Source organism: Elephantulus edwardii, unplaced genomic scaffold (genome assembly GCF_000299155.1).
Source record: "Elephantulus edwardii isolate Elephantulus edwardi_28Jun2011 unplaced genomic scaffold, EleEdw1.0 scaffold00087, whole genome shotgun sequence".
Classification (NCBI taxonomy): domain Eukaryota; kingdom Metazoa; phylum Chordata; class Mammalia; order Macroscelidea; family Macroscelididae; genus Elephantulus; species Elephantulus edwardii.
This window is the reverse complement of record NW_006399837.1, coordinates 13,195,918-13,221,120: the sequence shown is the minus strand read 5'-3', so window position 1 is coordinate 13,221,120 and position 25,203 is coordinate 13,195,918. Positions and strand designations below refer to the sequence as shown.

General features: G+C 43.3%; 1 pseudogene; it reads left to right on the top strand.

The window, feature by feature from the left end:
• Positions 1–22,275: 22,275 nt before the first annotated feature.
• LOC102846411 lies at positions 22,276–22,898 on the top strand (annotated as a pseudogene).
• Positions 22,899–25,203: the final 2,305 nt, after the last annotated feature.

Sequence of the window (25,203 nt, the reverse complement as noted above, 5' to 3'; positions counted from 1 at the left end):
TGAGCACAGTCAAGAGTTCTGGGATTTCCTTCCTTCTCCAGGTTAGCCACAATTTGTTGTGATCCACACAGTCAAATGCCTTTGCATAGTCAATGAAACACAAATGGACATTCCTCTGGTACTCTTTGCTTTCTGTCAAGATCCATCTGACTTTGGCTATGATGTCCCTAGTACCACGGCCTCTTCTCAATCCAGATTGCTTTTCTAGTAATTCTCTGCCGATGTACTGTTCCAGCTGATTTTGTTTGTGTGTGATATTAGTGATATTGTTTGATAATTTCCACACTCTGTGGGGTCACCTTTTTTGGGGAATAGGAGTAAACATGGATCTCTTCCAGTCAGTTGGCCAGATAGTTGTCCTCCAGATATCTTGGCACAGCCTGGCAAGTGTCCAGGGCATATTGTTGAAATATGTCAGTTGGTATTCCATCAATTCCTGGGGCCTTGTTTTTTGTTAATTTCGTCAGAACAGCTTGAACTTTCTCCTTCAGTCACCATTGCCTCTTGATCATATGTTGTTTCATGAAATTCTTTCGCCAGCCCGTACTTTTTTCTGATAGAGTGACTCAATGTACTCCATCCATCTTCTTTTGATACACCCTAGATCATTCAGTATTGATACTCAAGGCTTGAATTTGTTCTTCAGTTCCTTCAGCTTAAAAACGCTGAGTGAGTTCAGCCCTTTTGATTTTCTGACTCAGCTCTTTGAACATTTCCTTATAATACTTTGTTTTCTCACGGTGCCCTTTTGAACTCTTGTTGAGCTCCTTAACTTCCTGATTTCTTCCCTTTGCTTTGGCTTGTTGGCCCTCCAGTGCAATGTTCAGAGTCTCTTCTGACATCCATCTTGGTCTGACCTCCCCCTGTCTTTGTAATGACCTTTTGCATTCTTCATGGATGATACTCTTGCTATCCTCCCACAACTCATCTGGTCTCTGTTCATTAGTGTTTAAGGCCTCAAACCTGTTTCTAAGATGGTTTTTAAATTCAGATGGGATAGACTCAAGGTGAAACTTTGATTCTTATGGATTTGATTTAATTTTCTTTAGGTTCAGTTTGAACTTGCATATGAGTAGTTGGTGGTCTGTTCCACAATTAGCGCCTGGCCTAGTTTTCACAGCTGATATTGAGCTTCTTCAACGATCCTTTGCACAGATGTAATCGGTCTGATTCCAGTGTAGGTCATCAGGTGAGGCCCCTGTGCATAGTCATTGTTTGTGTTTCTTATAAAAGGGATGTGCAATGAATAAATCATTGATTGAACAAAATTCTATCATTTCATCTCCAGCCTCATTTCTGCTACCAAGGTGCTTCCTGATATATTTCAAGGTCAGTGAATTCTTTTTGCTATAATTCTTTTGTGTATTCTCTCCCTCTTCTTTTGATGTTTCCTGGATCATTCAATCATTCAAGATTTTGCCCATACCATCTCTCAGTACTGCAACTCAAGGCTTGAATTTATTTTCCAGTACTTTCAGCTGGAGAAATACTGAGTGAGTCTTTCTTTCTTTCTTCTTTTATTCCAGTTCTCTGCACTCTCCATTATAACAGTGGGCTTTGTCTTCTTGAACAGTCCTTTGAAATCTTCTGTTCAGCTCTTTCACTTTGGCACCTTTTCCCTTTGTTTTGGCTTCTTGATGCTTTAGTGCAACTTTCAGAGTCTCTCCTGACATTCATGGTTTGTTTATTCCCCCTTTCTCCTCTATCCTTGTTAATGACCTTTTGCTATCTTCATGGATAATACCCTTGATGTCATCCCACAATTCATCCAGTCTTTTATCACTGATATTCAGTACTTCAAACCTATGAAGGTGATTTTTAAATGCAGGAGGATTAGACTCAAGCTCATATTTTGTTCTCATGGGCTTGTTTCCTTCAGCCTCATTTGCATCTGCCACAGGAGTGTTCTGTTCTTTGGTCTGCACCCGGGCTGGTTTTTAACCGCTGATATTGAGCTCCTCCGATGAGTCCTTCCACAGATGTAGTCATTCTGATTCCTACACAGTCCATCAGGTGACACCCATGATTAAAGTAGCTATTCGTATTTTTTAAAAAGCTATTTGCCACAAATAAATCATTGAACCTACAGAATACGATCTCAGTATTTCTGGCCTCATTTCTGTCACCTAGTCCCTTCTTTCAGACTACTTTATTCTTTCCATCTTTTGCATTCAATCTCCAATGATCATTAAAGCATCTTGATTGCAGTTTGGGGAATTTTGGACTGCAAAACTTGTTTAAAATCTTCCTCATTAACTTTAGCTGTTGGGGTGTTTATTTGAATAATAGTCGTCTGACATGATGGTTATAGAGTTTTATTTCAATGGTTGAGTGGCTGCCGTTCTTTCTAGAGATGATTCTGCATTCCTTGCACCTTTTGATATTCTTTGCTTTGTTCAGTATTTTGTTCACAGAATTCTTTACTATTGCCACTTGAGGCTTAATGTGTTTTTCCCTTAATCTTTCAGTTTAAGAAATGCTGAGGTTCCTCTTTTGTTTTTCTAACTCTTCAAATATTTCATTATATCATGATGTGTTCCCAAGCAGCCCTTTGGAATCTATTTGGGTCTTTTATGCCATCATCTCTTCCATTCTCATTAGCTACTCTATAGCCAGTTTCAGAATCTCTTCTGACATCTATCTTGGTCTTTTCTTTCTTTTAAGTGACCTTTTTAAATGTATGATTGCCTTAGTGTCATTCTACCCTTCATTTGATCTTCAGTAATTAGTGTTCCATTGTTCTTAAGATGTGGTATATACTCAAGGCTGTATTTTGCCTTGTGTGAATGTCTTTTCATTTTTTTCAGCTTCAATTTAAACTTGCCTGTGGAGCAGTTACTGGCCTGTAAAGATACACAATTTCTCTACTCTCTCTTTCCACAGGTATATTCAATTTGATTCTTGTGTATTCCATCTAGTGAGGTTAACGTGTGTAGTTGCTAATTATATTGTTGAAATTATGAATAGAGCTTATTTTGAAGTATGGCTTTTCTAGCCACTGAACTTGACTCTGCCAGGTGGACGGGCGTGAATATGCGGACAGGGTGTGTTAGTCCGTCCACAAGGAAACTGGCTATCTCAGCATTCCACAAGGGCATTGGCCAGTCTCACCAATCTTCAAGGGGATTGGCTAATCTGGCCAATCGATTGAGTAGCACCAGCAGCAGATTAGAGCTTTCCCACCAGTGAAGAGAAGCAGCAGCCGCAAGAGAGTGTAGGACGCCCTTCAGGACCAGACATTCTGGCTCCAGCTACACCTACAGCAGTCGCAGCCACAGCTGAAGCAGAGGACCAGAAAGACCTCACATGGGACACCACCACTACACCACCACTGGCAGAACCAGAGCTAAGCTAAGAGCCTTTCCCCAAGTTTGTTGGACAATTTGGAGGGCAAAGGGAGCCAATATTGACAGGACAGAGAATTTTGTAACACTGGTCTAAAGCCATGAGGCTCGAGGCTAAGGTGCCTTGCAAGCACACTTGGGAAGCTGTTCTGATTGTAGTCTGCTACTAACCTTTTGCCTTCCACAACATCTTTCTATGTGGTCTGTGAGCTGTTGCATCAGATTTTGGATCCAGCAAGTCCGTAAATATGGTGTTTAGATGAGTAGAAGGAGGTATGGTAGTGTTGAGGGACATGTCTGACCTCACAGGAATTGGCTTTGTGTTATTACTGCTGTTGACAGGGACAGTTCCCCTTTGTGAAGTTGGCAAAAGTCAGATGTGGCTTTTCCCATGTGGCCCATGCTCTTTTTATAAAAAGGTATTTTTATCTCAAGGTAGGTTTTTCTTTGAGGAAGCAGCTCTTCCTAGACATGTTTGGGGTGCCTTCTAACCTGAGGGCCTCATCTTCTGACACTATTTCAGGGTTCTGCTGCTATTTTTAAGGTTTTCATTGGGCAATTTTTTTCAGCACTCGATTGCCAGGTCCTTCTTTATAGTCTGTCTTAGTCTAGAAGCTCTGTTGTGTCCACCATATGTCACCTGGCTGGTATTTGAAGTACTGGCTACATAGCTTCTAGTGTAATAGCAACACATCCTCCACCACAGTACAACAAACTGACGGGCAAGTGGTGGCATAAGGCTGTAGACAAACAAAAACAAACTAGATCCATTGGTGTTGAGGCAACTGGGATTCATGGTGACCCTATAGACAGAGTAGACTAGCCCATGAGGTTTACAAGGCGGTCACCTGTCTACATACAACAGAAGCAAACCCTACCCAAGCCCACTCCATCCTCACAATGTCTGCTGGTTGCAGCCCGTTTTCACAGCCGCAGTGTCAGCCCATCTCATTGGGCGGGGGGTGAGTGGGGAATCTCTCTTTTTTCGACGTTCTTCTACTTTCCAAGAATGACATTCATTTCTAGGGACTCCCCCTCCTGATAACATGCCCAAAGTGTATGAGACAGAATCTCTTGCTTCTAGGGAACATTTTGACAGTACTTCTAACAGTACTTACTTATTCTAATGTTGTTAGGAGCCATCAAGTCGAGTACAACTCCCAGTGACCCTGTGAACACAGATCTGCACCCTGTCCTGTCCTGCGCCAGCCTCAGCATCTCTGACACACTCCAGCCCGTTGCCGCTATCCCAGAATCAATCCACCTTGTTGGGGGTCTTTCTCTCTTTCTCTGACCTGCCACCTTTCCAAAATGATAGCCCTCTCCAAGGAATAGCCCCTCTTAGCAACCTGACCAAAATATGTGAAATGAAATTTTACCATCTTTGTCTCCAACGAGCACTCTGGCTGCACCTTTTCCAAGACATCTGTTTGTTCTTTTGATGGGATGTTCAGTACTCTTCTCCAACACCACAGTTCAAAGTCACCAAATCTTCTGTCATCCTTATTGACGGTCCAGCTCTCAGCAGCATAGGACATGATTGGAAAGACCACAGCCTAGATAACTTACTTTGATTCTAACGGTTTTATTTTTTAATTTTAACAAGATTTATTCTAATAGGTTCTAATTCTAATATGTATTCTTTATCACAATGGTAGAAGGAAAAATAACTTCATTTAGGCATTTACTAAAATTGAGAAGATTTAAATAATGTTGTGCACAAAAAGAGAAAAAGTTGAGTGTGAAGCCTTCTCACCTACCACCTGAAAATGTCCAATATGCCCCAAGTCTACACAGCACACAAAAGACCTCATCCACGTTGGCTCCTGACGTACTTTCCCTTCTGTCCACTATATTAGGAAGCAGGCAGGGAGGTGGGGGGAAGCTGTAAATTCTGAGTGGTTGCCTGTTAAGAGGATATTGAACTTGGCCTTGTTTGCTGATGCTCACAGATCATCCTGTTAGGAATGCTCAGGCAGTGCTGGGAGGAACTGATACGGGAGAAATATATTGATCCAATGCCCATGGGAGGTGCTTAATATTTGAAAGGTATTTAAATATTCAAGGGTATTTCTTCTCTCCATGTGCAGGTGTCAGGTGGTGCTGCGAATCACTCGCAGCTTCAGGAAAGGAGTCCCTTGGCTGACAAGGTGGCTCACCTTTTCGTTTCAGGTTGCTGTCATCAGTTGGCCAGCCGGGTCCAGTTCCCTCTACAAGGGACATCAGTTTGGAGTGTTTATGCATTTTTCAGGTAGACTTTTCCTTTAACCCAACTTCTCTGCCCTTTTAAAGCAGCATTCCTGCTCTGGACAGTGTGGAAGTGACCTGTGTGTGGTTGTGGTTTTGTTCAGTGGCTGCCGAGCGTGGATTTGGTAACGCAGGAGCTGTACCACTCAGGCCATTTCAAAGATCAGAGCCCTCCTCCCACCCAGCGTTCTCATTTGACAGGTGAACAAAGAGCTTGGGACAGGTCCAGGGCTCTTGAGGCTTCTAAGAGCTAGACCCCAAGATTTTGAGCCCCGGCTGTTTCTGCTGCACTAAGACTAAAGACTAAGACCTTAGTCTTTAATCTGACATCCTTGCTCTTTAGCACTCTAAAGAGGCCCTTGACTACAGATTCCCTCAGTGCAACACATCTTTTGTTTCCATGCTGTTTCTGTTTCCCATGCCCGGGAAGCTCAGAGTTAGTGACACCTTAGTGTCCATCCTAAATGAGCGGCCCTGGACATGACCCTGACCTGTGGCAGCACTTTGTGTCAGAGGAAGACTATACTCCATACAGCCTTCAGTGGCTCACTTTTTGAAAAGAAATTGCCAGGTCTTTCTTCTGAGGCACCAGTGGTCAGACTTGAATTGCCAGTGCAGGGTGCTCCTTGTACCACCCAGAGACTTCAGAACTGATCCAGCTGTCCCTCACCCCAGGATGACTCCATTACCTGATACCTTTAACCAGCTCTGGACCCTTCATGTTCTTCAATTCATTAGAAAATTATTGAAAAGCTCTCCCAGTATCAGTAACAACTGTCACTGGAAAAAAGATTTTCTATTGGGAGTTCTGGTGGTCTGTGGTAAGAAGCTGCACTGCAATCCCAAAGGCACCTGATTCAAATCCACCAGCTCTTCTGCAGGAGAAGGATGGGAAATCTCCTATGTGATGAACTGCCTCTGACTCAATGGTACTTAACAACCACCACAATCCACTTTTCATGCCTAACTTTATAAGTTTGGTGACATTTAAATCTTTACTTATTTATTTAAAATTTATCCATCCTTTTATCATTGGAAAAAGAGATAGTTGTGGTAAAGGATCACCCTTAGTTTTTTTTTTCTCTCTCCACTCACTTTCCCCCCAATTTCACTGTCAATAATTTCACAGAAATAGTTCTCAAGCTATCACACAAGAAACATTGGTTTCTTACATAATTCAACATTTATTGATATTGAGACTAAATGCTGTTTTAGCAAAACAAATAGGAGCCCACCGCTGTCAGTTCTGATTCCTCCAGACCCCTCACTGCTTTTTGGGGCTGTAAATCCTTACAGGAGAAAAGGGCCCATCTTCCTCCCGAGGAGCAGCTGATGGGCCCTGCTTTCCTTTTTGTTAGCAGCCTACGACGTTACATCTACACCATCTTTGTTACTACTGGTAGGTTCCATCTAGAAGACTGACTCATAGATGGAAATCAGGTCCAGTCCTATCCATGTTCAGTCTCTATTGTGCATGAGCGAAGCCCTTTACTGGAGTCACCATGTTAATCCATCTCATCTTTCTTCCTCTGCCTTACAGAGCCTGATGCCGCCTTCCAACAACTGGCCCCGCACACCATCTTTGTTACTACTGGTAGGTTCCATCTAGAAGACTGACTCGCAGATGGAAATCAGGTCCAGTCCTATCCATGTTCAGTCTCTATTGTGCATGAGCGAAGCCCTTTACTGGAGTCACCATGTCAATCCATCTCATCTTTCTTCCTCTGCCTTACAGAGCCTGATGCCGCCTTCCAACAACTGGCCCCGCTTGATATCATGCCCAAGATATGGGAGACAAAGTTTTATAATTGTTTGCTTCTAAGGAGCACTGTTTGCTCATCTTCTAAGACAGAGATGTTTGTTCTTTTGACAGTTGATGGTCCATTTGAAACTCTTCACCAACATCACCGTTCAGCATCAGTTCTTCTTGGTCATTGTCCAATTTTCAGAACTACATGAAGCAATTGAAAATATCATGGCTTGGATCAGTACACCTTAGTCTTTAATCTGAAATCCTTGCTCTTTAGCACTTTAAAGAGGTCCTTGACTGCAGATTCCCTCAATGCAACACATCTTTTATTTCCATAAGAAATCTTTGACAGTGTCAATCTTTTCTTCCTCTATTACCATTTTGTGTTGACTCAGTTACATGTACTGTTTTCTTGCTGTTTAGGTGCAGTCAGTCCATATCAAAGGCTGTAGTTTTTGTTGTTTGTCAGTAAGTACGTCAAATCCTCTTCATTTTGCCAGTAAACTTGTGTTTTTTGCACTCATAGGTTGTTGACGAGTATTCAGTACATCTCATAGAGGAATTAAAATATTTAGACTCCACTTTCCTTTTTTTCTCCAAATTCCTTATTCCCAATATTTTCTTCTCTAAACTACTCAGAAAACATTGTGTTATATTACCAAAGACCTTTCTACTGATTGTATTCGCTCTCCTTAAAATATCTGGTACTTTGCCATTTGTTTATGTCCCCACTACTCAAGATAATACTTTCTTTTTTTTTTATTTTTTATTATTTTGTGTGCGTGTACCGTCAAATCAGATCTGACTGGTACAGGAGGATATTGCGCCTCCTTCTCCGGCAGAGCATCTGGTGGATTCGAACCGTGTTCCTCTGGGATTGCAGTGCAGCTTCTTGCCACTAGGCCACCAGAGCTCCCCCAAGATAATACTTTCAACACGTCATGTGCCATGTATGTGTTAGTTTTGTGGGATTGCTAATCAAATCTACCCAGGCAGATGGCTTTGGAGAATATACCTTTATTTCCTTATTGTTCTAGAAGTTAATCACAGTCTTGGCCATGTCACTTCCTCCCTTACCAGCAGTCCTGAATGTTCCTGATTCTTTGCTTGTAGACAAGAAGCCCTAGTGGCACAGTAGACAAGAAGCCCTAGTGGCACAGTAGTTTAAGAACTCAAGTGCTAAAGAATGTGCTAAGAAATTCAGTGGTTTGAGCCCATCATCTACTCCATGGGATAAAGATGGTGGTGTGCTTCATAAGGACTTCTAGCCTTAGTAACTTAGGTAATTATACTCCATCAATAGGTCACTATGATGTATTGACTTGAGGGCAGCAGGTTTGGGTGTTTGGCTGTAGACGAGGCTCAGTGGCCTTCATCTTTCCCCGTGTGTGCTTGCTTCCATGTCTCCCTTGCTCTTTTTTAGTAGAAGTGATTTGTTTCAGGACACATCCTACACTAATATGGCCTGGTTACTGATGTTGTTATGTGCCATCGAGTTGTTTGTGATGCATAGTGAACCTATGTACAACAGCTCTGATCCCAGCTCTATCCTGAGCCAACCTAACTGTCTCTAATACACTCCCCCCTCCCCATTAACCCAGTCACTGAGTCAGTCCATCTCACTGAGGGTCTTCCGCTCCTGTGTAGTCCCTCTACCCTCTCAAGCATGACGTCCCTCTCCAATGACTGGTCCCTCCTTGCAACATGCCCAAAGTATGACAGATGGAGCTTCAGAATCCTTGCCTCCAAGGAGCAGCCTGGTTTGGTACATTCAATACTCTTCTCCACACCACAGCTCAAAGGCATCGATTCTCCTTCTACTATCCCTGGTCATTGTCCAGCTTTCTGATGTATAGCAAGTAGTTGTGAAGACCAACAACAAAGAGCTCTGCTGGCCTAGTGGTAAGACGTTGTGCTGCCACCCTAAGGCACATGGTTCAGATCCACTAGCTGCCCCTGTGCCATTTGAAGCCTCTGAAAACCTACTAAAGAAAGGCTCAACTATGAGTTGGTTCTGACCCGACAGGACACAGTACACACCACTACGATAAAAGAAACACTGCTTCCAAGCAGAGCCACACTCACAGATGTGGGATTAGATCTCCAGCACCTGCTTTGAGATGATACGGTTAAATCTGGGGACTCAGTGTGAACAAGGGGCACTTGGAGCCTGGGACCCTTCACCACCAGCATTTACCTGGTAGCATTCCTACCCACTTGGCTCTCCCTCCTTCCCACCCGAACCCTACTCTTGTCTGTTGGGCCATGTGTTCCTGGGATTCCTCACAAACGTTGGGTCTGGTGCTCTCTCTTCCTAGGGACTCCTGTCTCCTATGTCTACAGACTCAGTCATCTGGGTGGTGGGCTCCAAGAAGCCAAAGTGCACGTGACTGGAGATGAGGGTATATAAAGCTGACTGGACCCCTGAGGTGTGACCCTTTCAGAGCCGTCAGAGTGGACTCTGGCTTTTGCTTCTGCAAGAAAGAAAGACCCAGTACAAGTGCTCGCCTCACAGACCTTGTCCTGCCTCAGTGCTCACCCAGCTGCCTTTGAGCAGTGATGCGCTGTGCAAACATCAGACCCTGAATTCTTGGCTCCGAAACCAGCGATCAGCACCCAAACGTGCTGATGTGGCGATGGCTCTCTCCTATCGCCGGCTCACTTTCTCAGAGATGACACTCTGTGACTATTTTTTCCACCTTGGCCTTTTTTTACCTCCTCCCTTCGGCCTGCTCAGGCTTTCGGCTGCTCTTCTTTTTCTACTTTCTCTAGGCGGATGGTTAGGGTATTGCTTGGAGATTATTCTTCTTCCTCAGTGTAAAAGGATAAAACCAAGCCCACCACCACTCTGTCCATTTTGATCCCAGCGACTCTTCACTGGGTTTCCGAGGCTGTAAATGTTGATGAGAAATGACTGTCTCTTCTCCATTTAGTGGCTGGTGGCTTTCAACTTGACCTTTGTAGTTAGTAGTCCAGTGACTGCTGCACCAGGGCCCTTTCTCCAGGATTGTTGTTATTGTTGTTGTTGTTGTGTGCTGTGGTGTATAGCAATGCTGCCAACAGCAGGTCCTCGACCCTGTTCTAACCTGTGCCATCCTTATGCTCTTTGACACCCTTGTGCCCATTGCTGCAGTCACTGTGTCAGTCCGCCTGGTTGAGGGGCTCCCTCTCTAGTTGACCCTCTCCCTTTCCAAGCCTCATGTCTCTCTCCAAGAAGCAGCCTCTTCTGACAACACATCAGATTCTCTCCAGGAGAGGTCTTCACAATTACAGTCCCCGTGAGTCCACAGCTTTTGCTGCATCCCTGTGGAACCGTGAACCCATATTTTTATCTTGTAATTTTGCCTTTTGTTGAAAACCGGTTCTTTTCAAATACTCTAATGTGCCAATTCTGGAAATTGGATTCCTTCCCTCCCAAAGTATTGCTGTTGCTGTGGGCTGTTCCTCTTTTTTTAATGACGTTCTCTGGAAGCATTTTTTCAAATTTTTTTTTTTTATTCTCACTCACAGAAGTCTCTGCTCAGTTAGCTTAGTGGTCATCTAGTGACTGGACAGAAATGTCTAGAATGATTTGTGCATATGTGTGTTTAGAGTGTGAGATGGGGAGTGGAGAAAGAGAGTGGGAGATGCCCCATGGTTGGTTGGGTGTGAGAGTTGTAATCCATAAACCACAGCCATCCTGGTAGGTACAATTTGGGGAAAGTTCCTCCCTCACTATATAAAATAGTAACTTCTTTATTTTTTCCTAAAATTCCATCCTTGCGGAACTATTCTAGTAGGATTGGGGTGTGTACATAGAACTAACTCTGCCTTCATTTCTTCTTACAAATGCATACAATGAGAAAGATAGGCTCATCATTTCTTTTCAGAAATACTCTAAAAAGAAAAAAACAAAACCAAAACCCCTGAAATACTTGCTCTGAGCAAGAACTTGACCAGGGAAGGGGTGTAAACAGGGGAGAAGTGGGGTTTAGAGAGGAGGACCAAGGGAAGATGGAAGTAATAAAGATAGTGCTCACCCATTGTCCATGTTCCCTGAAAAGTCCATCAGGGGACGGTGCGAGTGCTGAGTGTGCACGTGTGCACATTTGCTGCTGGTCAGAAAATCCTGGCAGAGACAAGGAGATGCCTCAGTCAGAGGACACAGTGACAGAGACTCCATGCATCTCTATCATTGTTCAATAGGCATCTCTAGCGTTTCATCCTCTAAGGGAGCTCTGGTGGCTTAGTGGGAAGGAATTGCACTGCCAACCCAGAGGCATGCTGTTCAAATCCACCAACTGTTCTGAGAGAAAGATAGAAAATCTCTGTACGATTTACTCACTCTGAAAAGCTGCCGGAGGGTCAGCTATGGGTGGTTTGAACTCAATGGTACGTAACAACATCATCCTCTAAAGTGGATGGCTGCTAAGAAAAGGTAGGCAGTTCGAACCCACCCAGTGGCTCTATAGGCAAAGGATGTAGCTATCACAGCTTAGCAAAACCCTGTGGGGTGCGGTTCCACTCTAAAACACACAGGGTCAGCGGGCGTTGGAATCTCGTCGTGGCCAACTATGACAGCAGGGACGTTATCTGAGAGTATGTCTCTCTGGACGGCTCCTCATTCCTGCTTCAGACTTGGTGCCAGCGAACACGATGTGAATGAGCTCGTCAAAAACACTATAGTTCTGTGAGTAAGGAGCCTGGAAATTGTAGCCAACCACACTTAAAGTAATAAGGGTCTGACAGGAGCCCTGGGTAAGGTATTTGGCCGCGTACAAAGCTCTGCACTTTGAACCCACCCGCTGCTCTGTAGAAGTAAGATGGGACCCTCTGTGTCTTTAAAGGGTTGTCTTAGCTCTGCTCTGTCCTGCAGGGACTTGGCAATGAGGACAGCAAGGGCTTGAAAAGTTTCTGAGCTTCTTCACTTATTTTCTGAAAAGCTTTCCCCCTTGGTGTACATGAAAAAACAAGAGAACCACTGAGGTCAGAGTGATCTGCACTGACGTGACTTTCGAGATGATGAACAGGAAGGTGCCATCCTGTCCCTCCTCGGCATGGACAGAATATGGTGTGTCTCTTGAAAACAAGGAGGCAGCCTCTTGCTCAGCCCAGGTCAGGTTACCCTTGGACGGCACCAGGCCACTGTCACCAGAGATACTGATCATGAAAGACAGAGGGTTGTGTAGAGAACAAATGCAACATGCTAATAAATCCTGTGACTCAAGGGTTCCTGTGGAGACCAGGAGATGGATCTCTCACTCGAGGGTGTATTTGCACATAATTTGAGCTGAACTTCACATTAGTGAGCTCAGGAGCACTCTAAGCTGGTCCTTAATTCAGAAGGAGTCGTTAGTACGCTTCCTTTTATTACCAAGGTTAGTTCTCCTCCAGGCAAAATGGTGAAATAAGCAAGTTCCCTTCAGTGCCTCAGCTGCTTTTTGCTTTGACCTACTTGAGTCTGTAGCTTTGTGGTGAATGCATTGTTGTTCTGATCTACCCTGACCCTCACATTTGCAATCTAATTCTCCGTTCATATCTAGAAACCAACGGCTGATGGCAGTTTATAGCTCTCTTTGGAGAGATTCAAATAGCTAAAGCTGCAATTGAAGACTGGTGGAGAGGAAGGAAAGAAATGTTTAAAAGGGATATATGATTAGGCATTGTTTGGATGACAGCAGTTCAGAAGAAGAGGTGCACATAGCAAAGTGGACTGGGATGGGGAGGAAGGAAATTATGCAGCAATGAATGAATTTAAAAAAATGAACTGGGGTGGGTAGGATGGAAAATGTGCAACAATGAAAATCCAACTTTTCTGTAAACTTCGGTTAAAATTACAAGGGAAAAAAAAAGAATGGTGGACATGAGCACCCTGGGGGCTGGCTCTCTGGAATTGGTAAAGGTTGTCCAGGGAGCTGATTGTGGGACCACACCAACAAACCAGGGCGGGGAGAGGATCCTGATTGATTAGTGATATCTGCTGTGGACTAGGAAGAGAGGAGGCTCACAAGGCACTCTGCCAAGGTTGCGGGATTGCCGGATAGGAAAGATGTTTACTCTTCATCAGAATGGGGTTTGGTTAGGAACCCTGCTATTGACTTACACACTGTACCGGCCAGAAAATGAAATTTGAAGGGGTGTGTGAAATGCTTAGTTGAGTATAAGACAGAATTTCTGTTTGCTGAGGCTAGGGGTTCCTGGAGAACTTGTCAGGTGCTGTGAGTTGTTGCCGATGCAGAATGACCTCAGGTCCAGTACAGCCTGTCCTGTCCTGTCCCGTCCTCACAACCACTGCTGGACCCGACCCATTGTTGCAGCCACTGTGTCAGCCCGTCTCACTGAAGGTCTTCCTGTGTCCGTGGAGCCTCGTCTTTACCAAGCATGGTGTCTTTCTCCAGAGATTGGCCCCTCTGGTAACATGTCCAAAGTACAGGAGTACAGATTCCTATGGACCTCACTTCTAAGGATCATTCTTGGTGTATTTATACTGAGAAAAATGCACTTGTTCTTTTGTTGCTGTTTGATGCTGTCAAGTGTGACTCATAGTGCTCCTATGAACAAGAGATCTGAACCCTGTTCTATCCTGCACCATTCTCATACTTCCCGACACACGAGAGTCCACTGCAGCAGTCACCATGCCAATCTACCCGGCAGAGGGTCTTCCTCCCCTTCACCGATCCTCCACCCTTCCCAGCATCATGTCCTTCTCCAGGGAATAGCACCTCCTAGCAACATGTCTAAAGTACGTAAAGTGAAGCTTCAACATTTTTGCCTCCAAAAACCACTCCAGCTGCACCCCCTCTCCACAACGTATCTGTTCATTTTCTTAGTCATCCATGGGACGTTCAGTGCTCTTCTCCAACACCACAGCTGAAAGGCATAAATTCTTTTTCTGTCATCCTTATTCATTGTCTGGCTCTCGGGTGTATAGCTAATAATTGGAAAGACTGTGGCCTGAATCAGGTGCACCTTAGTCTTCAAACTGACATCGCTACTCTTGAATAATTTGGAAAGGTTCCTAACTGCAGATTTTCTCAGTGCTATTTATCTTCTTATTTCCTAACTGCTGGTATAAAGGGTGTTGTTAACTATGGATTCAAGCAAGATAAAGCTGTTGATAGTTTCACTCCCCTCTTCGTCCATCATGATGCTGCCTATTGGTCCAGTACTAAGAATCTTTGTTTTCCTGACATTGAGATGCAATCCATACCGAAGGCTACATTCCTTGATCTTCTGCAACAAGTGCTTCAAGCCCTCCCCGCTTTCAGCAAGTAAGGTGGTGTCATCTCCATAATGCAGGTTATTGATGAGTCTCCCTCCAATCCTGATGCCACACTCCTCCTCAGAGAGTACAGCTTCTCAGATAATTTTTTCAAAATACAGATTGAATAGGTATGGAGAGAGAACACAACTCTGGCATATTTTCTACCCAATTCCAAACCATGCAGTTGTATCCTGGAGACTAAGTGTTTTTTATTTACTTGAAAGCTGAGTGTAAATAGAGTGTTTTTGATTAGTTTAGCAATCAAGTATAAGCTGATTGACTGTTTCTGATTTTGTTTACAACCAGCTGTGGGTGGGAAGCCTCTTGCAAACAGGATCTGATGGGTGGGCCATTGTTTTTAAAAGTCAGCTTGGTCCTGCCTGAGGGTAAGCCTCCAGCTTGGCGCAGTTGGGTCTTGGAGGGTGTTTTTTATTTACTTGAAAGCAGGGCATAAACTGTCTGGGCATTTCTGATTGTGTTAGCAATCTAGTGTAAGCTGGTTAACTGTTTTTGTTCTTTTGGCAGGCCTTGATATAATCAACATTCTGCTCCAACAACATAATTCAAAGCTATCAGTTCTTCACCAGTCTTCCTTATTCATAATGCAGCTTCCACATTCATTTAAGGCAACTGAAAACACCATGGCTTTCCTTGGGTACACTGTAGTGCCCACAGTGACGTCTTTGTTTTGGAGCATTTTAAAGAGATCTTTTCAGCAGGATGTTGTAAGGTGCCATTGAGTCTATTACAACTCACAGTGACCCTGTGAACAACAGACCTGAGCCTTGTCCTGTCTTGGGCGTTTTAATAATCTCTGGTACACTTGAGCCCATTGCTGCAGTCACTGTGTCAATTAACCTGCTTAAAGGGCATCTTCTTCACCATTTCTCCACCTTCCCAAGTATGATGCCCTTCTCCAAGGAATAGCCTCTCCTAGCAACATCCCCAAAATATGTGAGCTGAAACTTTATCATCTTTGCCTCCCATGAGCACTCTGTCTGCACCTTTTCTAAGACATAATTGTTTGTTCTTTTGTCAACCCATGGAATATTCAGCTGGCTTCTCTAATACCATGGTTCAAAGCCTGGAGAAGAATCGATAAGAGAAGAATCAATGCATTGAAGCTGTGGTGTTGGAAAAGAGTGTTGAATATCCCAGGGACTTCAATAAGGAAGTGCAACCAGAGCACTCCTTAGAGGCAAAAATGGCAAAGTTTTGTCTCACATACTTCGGTTTCTTTGTTTTGTTTTTTGGGGGTTTTTTGGTATCAGCTTACACACACACACACACACACACACACACACACACACACACACGTTGTTAAGTGCCATCGAGTTATAGGTAATTCATAGTGACCCTATGAATGAAAACGTCCTCAATGCTTGTGTGACTTTCATCCTTTTTCCAGATTCATAGGGTTTCCGGAGGCAAGCTATTACGGAAGTGGGTGCCACTCCTGCTTCCAAGCTTGTTTGAATCAGGGAGCTCCACCAAACACTGTCCACCATGCGTAACCGTTATCGCATTTGACACATCAGTGTTACAGTGTTCAGCTTCACAGCAACCACGAGTTACCTCTGTACAGCAAATGGACAGACCAGGGCTATACAACCTTTGGCTTTATAGTATCTATACTGTTGTTGTTATGTGCCGTCGAGTCGTTTGCGACTCACAGTGACCCTATGTACAACAGCCCTAAACCCTGCTCTATCCTGTGCCAATTGTTGTTGTAGAGTATTTTCTTCCCCCCTCCTCCAATCCACCCCACAATGCACCCCTTGTTCCAGATTATTGTTATACATATAATGCCTAATCATATATTCCTTTCAGATAGTTCTTTCACTCATTTTTTTCTAGTTCAGTGTTCATTATCTATCCATTCCTTTTCCATTCTCTCCCCAACCGCCTCCATGTCTGTCCTATTTTTAAATAAGGTGTTATGTAGTTTTGTCCTTTTGTGACTGAGATATTTTACTGAGCATAGGATCCTCTAGGCTCCCCCATGTGATATAATGTCTTACTAGCTCATTATTTTTCAACCCTGCATAATATTCCATTGTGTGAAAATAGCATGGTTTTTCTATCCATTTGTTTGTTGATGGGCACTTGGGTTGCTTCCATCTGTTTGCTATTGTGAATAAATGTAGCAATAACATAGGTGTACATACATCTGTTTGTGTTGTGACTCTGATTTCTTTAGGGTATATTCCCAATAGTGGAATTAGTGGATCAAATGGTATTTCTATTTCCAAATTTTTGAGAAAGGGCTAGACTTTCTATGGTGATTGTGCCATTTTACATTCCCACTTGCAGTAAATAAAAATTCCAGTCTCTCCACAACCTCACCATCATTTGTTGTTTGCTGCCCTGTTTAACTTTGCTATTATTGCTGGAGTGAGATGTTATCTCATAGTTGTTTTGATTTGCATCTCTCTGATAGCTAGGGATTGGGAACATTTCTTCATGCTTTTGTCATCTGAATGTCTTCTTTGGTGAAGTATCTATTCATATCCTGTGCCCATTTTGTGGTTGCGGTGTTTACCTTTTCTTCTTGAGTTGCTGGGATAGTCTATAAATTTTAGATATAAGTCACTTATCAGATATACCATTGCTAAATATGTTTTTCCAGTCTGTAGGTTTCCTCTTTACTCTGTTGGAGAAGTTTTGGGTTTGTTGTTTTTTTCTCCCCTGGTTGTAGGGTTTTATTTGTCTGGAAGACTCTTTATGATGTAGATTAAAGCTCCTAGAGTTGTTCTTAGTTTTTCTTTGATGAATTTTATAGTCTTTCATTTTACTTTTAGGTCCCTGATCCACCTTGAGTTGGGTTTTGTGTAAAATGTGAGGTGTGAGTCTTGCTTAAATTTTATGCGGATGGTTTTCCAATTTTGCAAACGCCCTTTGTTAAAGACACTGTCATTTTCTCACTTAACTGATTTTTTCTTCTTGTCAAAGATCAGTTGACCATAGATAGATGAGTTGATTTCTAGGTTCTCAATTCTAAACCGTTGATCTATGTGTCTGTCATTGTACCAGAACCACGCTGTCTTCACCACCATGGCTGGGTCGTAGATTTTGAGATCAGGGAGTGTGATGCTCTCTATATTGTTTCTCTTTTTCTGTAGTATTTTGTTTATTTGGGAGGTCTGTTTCCATTCCAGATAAAACTGTAAATTGCCTTTTCCTACTCATTGAAGAAGTGTCTCACATACTTTGAACGTATTATTAGGAGAAGCTATTCTTTGGGAAAAAACCATCATGCTTGGCAAGGTGGAAGAATGATGAAGGAGAGGAAGACCCTCAATGAGATGGATTGACATGGAGACTTGAGCAATGGACTCAAGAATGTCAGGGGTGATCAGGATGGCACAGCATAGGACAGGACTCTGATCTGTTGTTCACAGGGTTGCTATGAGTTGTACTTGACTCAGTGGGGCTTAACAACCACAATTATTCTTTTCCTGTTAAAAAGTATCCTTTGGTCACCGAATTACACTGTGTGCTTTCTTAAATGTTTGCTTTCTAAAATTCATCCTGGTTGATAACAAGAACAGCGACTTGAAATCCTGATAACTTAGTAAGATAGTGGCCTCAAAGAATTTTCAATGAAGCCGTTTCCAGTGGCAGGGGTTGGTGGAGGGGGTGGCTCACCTTGGGCTCGTTTTGTATAGCTGGTCTTCCTCGCCTGACAATCTGTCATCTGTGTATATACATGCTGTCTGGCTTGCATCTATTCAATCTCATTTCAGCAGCAAAAGGGATGTTTGCTCCTGAGTGGTTTTTAATCAGCTTGTGACATCTGCATCTACATAAATTGGCATGATCTGGAGAGAAGTGATTGCAGCCCCTATGGCTGGTTCCCTGTGAGTTGAGTGCCCTTTCAGATTCAATGCTCTCTGTCTTTGAGGGCTGCTAGGATTACAAATCACCCCTTGACACACTGAAGGTCAGATGATGCCATGCTCACGCTTGATGATGACGTGGACCCGGTGCTTCAGCTGGTCACATGCAGAGTGACACATCAGGACAGTGAAGCTGGAGCCTCTGGTCTCCAGAGGAACAGCTCCTGCCTGTGACCAAGCCCTTCGCTTTTTCTTGTCATTTAATTAGCTTCCATAAAACAAAGCAACGTTCACTCCTGCACTGTAAGCAAAAATAGAATGGGTGCGAAGTGAGCAGTTCCTGATTATATCTGGAGAACCGTGAAACCAAAAGTGTTCTGGATTTTTCTTCTTCTCCTTCTCCTTTTTAATCAGCAGTCTCATTTTGTCAGTGTCTTTGAGAACAAATCTGGGAAAGGACACCCTGTGCTTCCAGGAGGAGCTCAGGGCTCCTCAGCAAGGACAGGCACCAAAACAATGGCTCTATTTTTGGAAATGCGCTGGGGATGATTCGGTTAATTTAAAACACTCGTTTGGCTGTTCGAACTGATAGCATAATTATAAGCAGCAAACGAGCCCCTCCAGTGGAGAACTGGAAATGTGCTTCAAGCTCTGTGTCACCTTGGTCGAGCCACCCTTCGAGTTTGTTTCCCCTTCTAACCTGCCACCCCTTCCTTTCCTGTCTCTATAGGAGGCCCCCACCTTCCAGCTGTGAAGTCACTAGTTCACCATCTCCACCACGGAGTCCCTGGATGGTGTAAAAATTTAACTACCAAGCTGCTGACAGAGGGTGTGGGAGTTTGTGTTTACCCAGAGACTCCTTGGTAGGGATAGCTGAGAGATCGATTTTTGAAAGACTATTCACTGAAAACCCATAGAGTATAGTTCTACTTGGACACACCTGCTTTGTCAGCGCCGGGCACTTGGAGTTGATTCTGACGCAGGGCTCTCTGTCATCATTAGGTGTCCTAAGTTGCTTCCCCCTCAACCCTACATACAACTGAGAAACTCGGCGTGGTCCCACCTCATCTTCACAGACACCGAGGTGTTCGATCCCCTTGTTGCAGCCACTGTGCCAGCTCATCATGTTAAGGACCTTCCTGTGTTTCACTGACTTCTACTCTACTAATCGTGAGGTCTTTCTCCAGGAATAGCATGTTCAAAGCACATAAAGAGTGTCACGATCCTCCCTTCTAAGGAGCATTCTGTACTTCTTCCAAAAAAAGACGTATTTGGTATTTGAAACTCCAAGGCACTGCCAATTTCTTCTCTAACACCATAGTTCTAAAGTATTAATTCTTCCTTGATCTTCCTCAGTCATCGTCCAGATTTCACATGCGTATGATGTAGTTGGAAACACCACGGCTTGGCTCAGATGTACCTTAGTTGACAATGTAACACTCGCAGAGAGTTTTCCAGGACAATATGTTGTTTGATTTCTTGACTGCTGCTTCCATAGGTGCTGATTGTAGATTCAAGTGAAATGAAATCTTTGTTTATATATACATACACATGCACACACACATATACATATACACACACATATATATACATGTATATGCATATATACAAATACATACACATATACATAATATCTCTATCTATCTATCTATCTATCTATCTATCTATCTATCTATCTATCTATCTAGAGGAGGATAACCACCTGGTCAACTGATTGGAAGATATCCACATTTGTTCCCATTCCAAAAAATGGTGACCTGATAGAATGCGGAATTATCAAACAATATAATTAATATCACATGAAGCAAGAGCTTGCTGAAAATGATCCCAAAACACCTGCAACAGCACATCAACAGAGAACTGCCAGATGTACAGGCTGGGTTTAGAAGAGGCTATGGTACTAGGGATATTATAGCCAATGTTAGATAGATCTTTGCTGAAAGCAGCGAGTCCCAGAGGAATGTCTGTGTTTCACTGACTGTGCAAAGGCAGGGTTCAGAGTTGCCTGTATAGGGTTGTAATGAGTAGCAAGTGACTTGACAGCACACAACAAAAACAACACACACACACACAAGCCAAAACTCATTGCCATTGAGGCAGACTGACTCTTTTTATTTTTATTTTGAGCAACAAAGCATTTGCATTTGTTTGTTTTATTTTAAAGATACAAAATATTCCTTTTTTATTAGTACTTAATAGATTACTTTTACAAATATATAAGCAGGCTTGTTTTCTGTTTTGTTTTTTTTAATTTTATTAATTTTAATGAATGTTTACAGAGACTTTGGATTTTCATTCATTCATTGTTGCACTTTTCTCCCTGTCCACCCCTCCTCTCAGTTCGCTCTTCTCTTTGAAAAGTCAAAGAAAAATTCCTTCATTGGTATACAATCCCCCCTACCCTGAGTACACTCCACTCTGCAACCTTAATTCTGGACTCTTGTGATAATCACAATACTCTATCATATATTTCTTTTAACTGTTCTCTCACTCATCTATTTCAATGCACTAAACATAATTTGTCCAGTTTTTCTCGGTTTTACCCTGACCTTGATGTCAGTCCCATTCTACAACAGTGGCACAATGTAGTATTTGTCTTTTTGTGACTGAGATATTTCACTCAGCATAATGTCTTCCAGGGTCTCCCATTTTGAATAATATTGCATGAGTTCCTTGTTTTTTAATGCAGCATAGTATTCCATTGTGTGAATATACCACAGCTTCTCTATGCATTCATTTGTTGATGGGCACTTAGGTTGTTTCCAAATCCTTGCTATTTTTAACAAAGCCACAATAAACATGGGTGTGCATATATCTGCTTGGATGTCAGTTATGGCTCTTTGGGGTATATTCCCAGTAGTGGAATTGCTGGGTCAAATGGTATCTCTATTTGCAACTTTTTGAGAAAGCGCCATTCCACTTTCCACAGGGGTTGCACCATTTTGCACTCCCTCCATCAGTGAATCAGGGTTCCAGTTTCTCCACAACCTCGCCAGCATTTGTTGCTTGCTAGAACTCTTAGCTGACCTTCCAGTGGGCTTTTGAAGCTAAAAAACAAAAGCGACGAGATGGCTCATCCTTCTCTTGAGGAGACAGAATCTGCAGAGAGGCTCGGTCTCTGGGTCATCAGTACAACTCTATGGCTCGTACTCCAGAGCTCCATGTATGTTATGACCAAAATAAGTTTAATTCCAAAATTAAAGCATGATTAAACGTATGCATTTGCTTAGGTCTGTAGATTTAGAAGGAGAAGTCTATGATCCTCATAGAAGTTGAAAAAAAAATGTGGTAACATTGAACACAGATTCTTGATTTTTAAGAAAGAAAGCTGAGTAAATAAGAAAAGACATCTATCTCTATTCAAATGTTTGCAGCATTCTTCAAAAAGAATTTGGTGGGTTATTTTGTTAATTTTTAAAGGATCTTTACATAAATTTTAGAAGTTGTGTGTGTCTGATAGCCTTGTCAAGTTAGATTGTCACTGGCATGTATGTCTACTTTATAAAGTCAGTTTGAATTTGTCATATACTCATGCCAGTCCGCATCTGTCACTAGCGGAATATGTTGGCCTGAGTCACATGACCACTCATGAATCTGGAGTTGGGATCAACGTCACTTGAAGAACATGACCTAATACCAGAGTAGGGTGGGTCCCCTGTTATTAATCAAATTGTGTTTCTTAAAAACACCTAGTAGGATTCTTTTGACTCCAACACTTGTGGACATAATCCTGTCTGGAAATAGGGTCTTCTTTTCTCTGTTAATGAAGCAATCCAATATAAGGCAAATCCTAAACCCAACCACTTCTGATTATAGACGCAAAGACGCACCCAGTGGAGAAGGACAGGCAGCATGACGAGGCTCGCCAAGCAGCTGAAGAACGCTCAGGACTACTGTTAAGAAAGGAGTTGATGGTTGTCATTGTGTCTTCCTTGCTTTGCTCAGCGCAGCCCAGTCCAGTCATCTCACAAATTAAATAGCCACTGTGTTGAGCAAAAAGTCCAAGTCCAAGACCACCAAGAAGTGCCCTCAGTGCACAACATCCAACATGTTTGCCATGTTTGCCCAGTTCCAGATTCAGGAGTTGAAAGAAGGCTTCAACATGATTGACCAGAATGGAGATGGCTTCATTGACAAGGAAGACTTGCATGACACGCTGGCCTCTCGAGGGAAGAACCCAATGGATGCGAACCTGGAAGCCATGAGGAATGAGGCTCCAGGGCCCATCAACTTCACCATGTTCCTCACGATGTTTGGGGAGAAGCTCAATGGGACAGATCCAGAGGATGTCATCAGAAATGCTCTTGCCTGCTTTGATGAAGAAGCAACAGGCACCATCCCCATGGGGGACTGCTTTATGGATGAGGAAGTGGATGAGCTCTACAGAGAAGCTCCAATTGGCAAAAAAGGGGAATTTCAGTTACATCGAATTCACACACAGCCTGAAACATGGAGCAAAAGACAAGGACGACTGAACAAACTTGAGCTGAAACCTTCTAATCACCTTGAGTTTATTCCCAAGACACTCTCTCCCTTTCCCTCTTAGAACCTGTGTGTGCACGTAGCTTCACAGCTTTGCCTCTTGTCCTCTCCCTTGGATGTATTTATTCCAGGCCTTTCTGCCACTAGCTTCCGTATAATCAGGATGGGAGTGCGGATGAGGATGTAAATGGTATTGAAAAACAGACTATGAATGAAAATCAACACGTGAAAAAAAAAGAAAGGAATTGATATGTACGAAATCTTGACTTGCACGTTTAGCCTCCAGAACTGGGAGAAAATAAATTCCTGTGCTTAACATGGTGCCACACATTTTTAACTTGATGACCATGCTTAGAAACACATTTTGTTGTCATTTGTGGCAACGTGCTAAAGGCCACCTACATGGGGTACTTCTACTAAAACAGCATTAAGAAGTTATGACAACCCCAATGCAAGATTGAGGTTCAGTTACCCAAAGAAGAGTGAGAAATGGAGACCATAAAAGGAGTCCTCTCACAACCGGAGCTAGTGCTAAACCATCCTGGATGCTCCAAACACCAGAGGGGGAGCAAGCTTCTCTCCTGAGGACTGTGTGCATCGCGTTAGCTCACAGGTGATCTGCTCAGGCTCACACTGTGCAGAGGACGATCGCGGAGGGCTAAGAGGTCCCATCAGCAAATCACCGCCTGGACAGTGGAGCTGGAAGAGTCTGTAATAATAACTTTGCCCCGTGTCTCCCAAATATGTTCTTCACTTGCACACTGGTGCCATGTCAAAGGCTGCAAGCAAGGGCTGCGTCAGGAGCAGGAAGCAGGGGATGGATGGGCTCTGTGGCTCTGCAAACTGAGAGCAGTATATGTGCTCAGTTCTTCAGCTCGTTTTGGTTGTTATTCTACACAATCTTTCTGGTTTTGATATTCTTGAGACTCTGTTTACCAAAGTTTCAACTTACTTGATAACACAACCCCCTTTTGGGTCATAGTCTTGAAGTACCCTTGGTCAACCATCTATTGGCTAATAAATGGTGATCTGGGTTATTCCTCTATTTTACAGATAGGAATGTTCTGATCTTGAGGGAGTAATCCAGGTTCACAAAGTCACAGACTGAACCAAGACTGGAAATGAGGCCTTTGGCCTTTGCTAGGGAGCTCTGGTGGTAAAAATTATAAAGGGTTGTGCTGCTAAGTCTCCACTCTGGAGCTGTGACTCCACTAGCAGAACCAAGAGAGAAAGATGGGTAACCTCGTCCCATGTGATTTATGGCTTCCGATGAAGGATCAGATGTGAGTCAGCTCCTGTTCAACAGCAATGTGTGTGTGTGTGTGTGTGTGTGTGTGTGTGTGTGTGTGTGTGTGTGAGAGAGAGAGAGAGAAAGGAGAGAGAAGAGAAAACGTCGTCCTCCTTTCCTTTTCTGTAGGTTTCTCAATTTCCCTGCATTTCCTTCTTTCTCTCTATTGCCTGTCAAGACTCGGATCCTCCTTCTGCCTTGCTAATAAAGTCCTGATTTCATTTGGGTACCAATATGCCCGGATGATAGACTACATTTCTCAGACTCTTCTGCAGCAAGCGATAGCCAATGAGATATAAATAGAAGCTGTCAGGGAGACTTCTGGGAAATGTCTTTTAACAAGGACTGACTTGGCTGATGTTTGTCCTTCTCCCTTTCTTGTTTATCCTGATGGACTATGAAGATGGTGGCTTGTGTTCTGATGTCTTCGTAAGCATGAGAAAGGACGCCATGACAGAGCAGGATGATAGGAGGACCCTAGTCCCTAATGGCTTTGTGACGACACCAGATTTTATCAGCTCTAGGCCAGCAATTCTAGACTTCTTCATGTGGAAAAAGAATCCCTTGGCCTCTAAAACCATTAACCGAATTTCCAAGTGAAAGGGGAAGATGTGATTTTAACATTGACAAAGCCAATGTACACATTCCCATTGCCACTGGAAAATCCAAGGACTAGAGGCTGGCAGTTCGGTCCCACCAGCCCCCCCCCCCCCCCCCCACTGGAGGAAGATGAACAGTGTCTTCCAGTAAAGACTTCACAGCTTTGGAAGCCCAGTGGAGATGTGCATGAGTTAGAATCCACAGGGCGCTGAGTTTAGAACTATCTCAGCACTTCTGAGGTAGCGCAAACAGGCAAGCATTTGACTACAACTTCTACTGAACAGGAAGAAAACAAAAATTCTCTCTCCAGGCAGATAGGAAACATCATGATAGATGGAGAAGAGACTAAGGTTGTTAACAATGATCCACAATAAACAGCCTTGGCACCAGCAGCCAGGAAATAAAAAGAT